The sequence below is a fragment of the Eschscholzia californica genome, unplaced genomic scaffold (genome assembly GCF_041429995.1).
Source record: "Eschscholzia californica isolate CP2 unplaced genomic scaffold, dmEscCali1.0.p SCAF_3, whole genome shotgun sequence".
Classification (NCBI taxonomy): Eukaryota; Viridiplantae; Streptophyta; class Magnoliopsida; order Ranunculales; family Papaveraceae; genus Eschscholzia; species Eschscholzia californica.
The window spans coordinates 56,754,189-56,759,497 of record NW_028238420.1 but is presented as its reverse complement, the minus strand read 5'-3'; the positions used below and the strand labels follow the sequence as shown (position 1 = coordinate 56,759,497).

Sequence of the window (5,309 nt, the reverse complement as noted above, 5' to 3'; positions counted from 1 at the left end):
TTCTCTCTAAACCTTAACTACTGTAAAATAAATAGGGTGGTGAAAGGACATACTCATCATCCAAACCTTCTTGTTTGTGAGAAACAATCAATTAATTTGACATATTTGGGGTTTACTTGGGTAGAAACCACTAACTTCTACAGCAAATCTGAAATTTAGGAAAAAAACCACTTGCTCATATTCTCTCTCATTATCTTTCTCTCTCTAACTTCCTCTTTCTTTCTCTAACCAGAAATCTACAACATATACAATCCATGGTGATTTTTTTCATACAAATGATATGCAGAAAGCCTCTTTAATATTGACTTTTAGTAACTTTGAAGTAGGGAAATTTTATAGATTTTGATTTCCATTTTCTGAAATAGTCATTTGAACTATGATTCTTCTCCTATCAAATAGATTTATGGATTGAATATTTTAAGAAGAAAACTTGATTTCGTTTTTCAAAGTTTGGTCTTATTTGATTTCTGGGTGATTAAAGGATTTAGAGATAAAGGTTTTAGAGAGAGAAACCATAGACGAGAGGGTATATTGGTAAAATCAATAAATTACTTATAAATGTATTTGAACTTCCAAGATGCCATGTAGGAGCCAAGTCAATCTGGATGAATTTTCCAGATTTCTAGTTGTAAATCTAGCATTTCTCTATAATATAAATATATCACTTCATTTGAGCTTGGGCGTCACTAGTTTAGAGAGAGAAAGTGAGAAAACTTATCACAACAAATTCATCTCTCAATTCATGTTATTTGAATAACAAAATCGAAATTCCAACTTGGGTAGTCGGGATATTTTGATTCCGGTGGCCGGATGTTATAGAATTTAAACAATTTCAATGGCTAGAGGACGAAAAATCGGTTCAAATCGACATGAACGGTTATTAGATAATTTTAGTTATAATCAGAACCAATCGGCTGGAACCGGTTCAGATGGACCGGAACTCGGTGAAGAAGATGTATGGTCGATGGTCGATGATGATCAGGTGGGTCGCGTTACACGAAATGATTGGAGCTACCGTGAGATAAAAAGTAAAGGTGACCGTTTGATTCGAAATGAACGGTGGTATGATAGAGAAGGTCGTCAAATTGGTGGACTTTCTTTAGCTTTTGAGGAATCAACAACTAAAACTCAATCCTCGAGAATTGTGCATCAATTCAATGGTGGTCATGGTTCGCCACGTGGCTATCATATAGCTTCGTCGGCTCCGGTGAACGTACCGGACTGGACGAAGATTCTCCGTATTAACTCTGTTGAATCGCTGCATGATTCAGACGATGGGTTAGACCACGATGATGAATCCGGAAGAGTTCCACCACACGAGTATTTAGCACGTGGGGGTCGTAAACACACGACCACATCGGTTTTTGAAGGAGTTGGTCGAACACTCAAGGGTAGAGACTTGAGTCGGGTTCGAGATGCGGTTTGGAGTCAGACCGGATTTGATGGTTAATTATTAAGTATTTAATGTTATTAAATCAAAAAAATTATTTTTAATTACCAAATCGTTTTTGTATATTTTTTTCTTAAATGAACAATGATTCTACTGGTGAAACTCAGGCATCTCCAAGTCATATAACTTTTCTTCCAATAATGTGGATCAACTTATATAATTAGAGCCCTTAACAAGTTGGTTTCGGATATGTATCTCACTATCCGTAATCAAAGTTTATTAAATTAAAGTTAGTTTCGGTTCTTGGAGATTTTGGTTCCAGTTTTATAATGTAAAGATCCAAAACCTAAACTCATTAAAAAAACGGATGTTAGTAAGATATCGGCTAATTATGATAAGATTTGATTTTTACTCGTTTTACCACGAATAAGAATGTCAGTTCATTCAAAATCAAATTTTTTATAAGGATAATAGATAGATGATTGAGTAATTAAAATTTACAACAAATTTTATTATTATATATTAAAATTTGTTATAAATTTATTATTAAATCTGTTTTGATCATCAATTCAGAATGAGTGAAGTAAAAACTTCAAATGAAGTAAGAAGAACGTGATAAAGTAGAATAAGTAATTGAGATTTGCAAAAAAAAATTGATTAATTTTCTATTAAAATCGGGTATGGCATACACATTGGTCATACTCAATTGGTATTTCGGGTAACACATAGTATTGGGTACTAAACTCGTACCAAATATGAAAATGAAAGTCCAGAACTGGCATAAACGGTTACAATTCAAGTTCAATTTGGGGTTAACGGGTACAATTGGTCGATTACCACCCCTATACATGACACATCACCTAATTCACATATCGTACGATTTAATACTAAAACGAATATTAGTGAACTTTTAATGTGTTCAAATTGAAAGAGACACGTTTTAAATTGATGATAAATCAATAATTCTGAATCGATCTTAAGCTCAATAGGGGAAGCCATTTTAAACATGTTTTTAAAAATCTTAATTTGGAGTTGTCGTGTTTTACCAGATGAGGTATAAATTTTCGTGCATACATTGAAGTTTCGTATCTGAATTTTTTTACTCAATACATTGTGAACCAATCTTTATTGTGGCGTAGGTAATTTAAAAAATTACTACTTTATTTATTTTTATTTTTTTTAAAGACGGGGCCTATAGCCCAACAAGACAATGGCCTGAAGTCCAACAATATTATTTATACCTTAATAATCCCAAATCAAATAACTAAAGATGACATCTTCTTTGAGATTCGAACCTGGGCCTCTAGAGCTTTCTGGAGTTTATGTCAACACCTTGGAACCGCCTGGGCTAGCAACTTTTGACATTACTACTTTATTAAGATGCACACGAAAATGAAAGAACAAACTGTTTGATTGCTACCACTACCAATATATTATACGGCTCTGAATAGATGATAGAATCGGGTCCCAACAAAATTGTTACTTATTTGTTTTAAATGGTAAATAAAAAACCAGAGCAATTATTCAGTGGTCCATTTCTATGCATTGAGGAGTTTGTTGCTTTTAGGGGATAGGGATGGTACACAAGTAGGCAGGGTTCTTTCTCTCTCTCTCCCTCTATAAATTGTTTGTTTGTTTCCATGGAGAAGTTTTAGAGGGAGAAATTAATGGAGGAGGAGGAGGAGGAGGGAAAGGGGAAGAACCTTTTTGAAGAAAGAGACTTTTGTCTTTCTTTGGCCTCAACAGATTGAGAGCCACTGCTTTTTTTTTTTACCCTATATATCATCACTTCATGAGATATAGTACTACACAAAAACTAAAACTATAAATGAATAAAGGAAAATGAAAGGTTAGGATTTTTGTTTGAATGAGACCCATTTTCTTCATTTATCATTCATGCATTTGACATGACTCAATTATTTTTTCATATGGGGTATTTATAATTTACTATCATGTTTAGTAACTCTACAAATTTAACTTCTTTGTATGCATAACAAAAGTTTTAGTTTGTCAACAGAAAAAAAATAAGAAGAAAAGAAAAAAAACAACGTTTTGGTTTAAGAAGCACGATGTTCAGGTGCTTTTTGCGTCATCTGCTTCCTGCTTTGTTTGAACAATTGACAGAAAATATATAACTAAACATCGTGCGCATCGAATCAAAATACTTGAAGTGGAAAAGTAAAAGAATTGTATCCTTAATTAACCTAGTTTAGGCAACAATGGACTTTAATTAAGGTTTACACATAAATCCATACCAACATAGTATAAGAGATTAAAGAAAGTGATAGTGGTGGGTGATTCTTTCATTTTTTTTTAATTTTTTTTTCTCAATGTATGGAAGAAATTATTAGATTATGTCATTATGAAATGATACTACTATTTTAACTGTTATATATTAATAGAGAATCGAATCACATAATATTTTTATGTCTCGTTTTCTTTTCAATTAGGTTTTTTGTATTTCGTCTGAATAAGAAAGCGTTCTACTTATACTAGTGATACCATGATAGAACTTTACTTGAGAGATAATTCAAATGATTTTGATTCTCAATTGTGTTACTCAAAAATGAGTCAACACCTTATTTATACTAGTGAATACAGCTCAAAGAGCAATTACAATTAACGGACTCTGCCGTTAGTACTTAACAATGAAATACAGACCCCATTAAAAATCTAAAGTTCATTCTATTGCAAAAAGAAATAGGGGATAAGGATTGGTATACCTTCTCTTATTTGTTGTGGGAATGGTGGAAATCCAGATGTGAAAAACATTTTCAGAACAAGAATCCAGATCTGGCTAGAGTCTGGTCGAACACAGCTAATGCATTAAGGTATGTGTCTCATCTTCATCTTCCTTCTTTGGTTTCTACTAACATGACACAGGAAAACCGATGGTGTCCTCCACCGGAGGGTAAGTGTAAAATCAACTTTGATGGAGCTTTTCGAGGTGACAAAGCAGCTTGTGCAGCCATTGCAAGAGATTCCGAAGGAAATAATTTGGGAACGAAGGTAAGAACAGTTGAACCAAGGTCGGCGATTTACAGCGAACTTAAAGGACTGGAGGTTGCCCTAGATTTGGGGGAAGAATTAGGGTTGAGTGGTTTTATAGTGGAAGGGGATGCCCTAGTCTTAATCAATTTAATCTCGGCCGTCGACGGGGAAATCCCATGGAGATTGATCAACGAAATCAACGGCCTACAAGCAAGGGTCAACCTACTACATATTGCCTTAGAGTATTGCAATCGGGTGAACAATCAAGAGGCACACCTCCTGGCCTCCTCATCGATGGATCCTCAGATTTCTTAAAATCGCTTTGAAGTGCTTGTTGCTAACAATAGTTTCAGTTTAGTCTGTATTTAACTTTTTCTTTTCTTTTCTTGGGCTACTCTGTAATTTATTTGGGTTATTAGACTTTTTGCTTTCAAAAACAATGAAACAACAAAAGAAAACACAATTCTTGTTATAGTAGCCTTGGTGTAAGGTGTAACTGAGGTGTAATAAAAGAATTTAATTGGGTTAATTCCGTTTTGGCCCCCGATTTGTGACCAACTGGCCGTTTTGGCCCCCATAAGTGTCCGGCAGTTCGTTTTGGCCCCAAAAATTTCCTATTTGGCCCCAAATTTTATCCAACCTCCCAATTCTACCCCGGTGGCATTTCTGTAATTTTTATTTTTTCTTTTTATTTGTCCACCTCATCTAATCTCTCCTCCACCACACCACCTCCTCTCCACCTCACCCTTCTTCTCCGGCGGAATGTTGCCGGCCGGAATAAAAAATTCCAGCCGGCCACTTTATTAAAAAAAAAAAAATTTCTCTCTCTTCTTCTTCCTTTCTCTCTCTTCTTCCTCCTTTCTCTCTCTCCTCTCTTTATCTCTCTCTATTCCGGCGAAGGATTACCTTCGCCGGAATAGGGAGATAT

General features: G+C 34.7%; 1 pseudogene; it reads left to right on the top strand.

Moving 5' to 3' along the window:
• The first annotated feature begins 675 nt into the window (after nucleotides 1-675).
• LOC147552231 (protein S40-6 pseudogene) lies at nucleotides 676-1,552 on the top strand (annotated as a pseudogene).
• The last annotated feature ends 3,757 nt before the right edge of the window (nucleotides 1,553-5,309 follow it).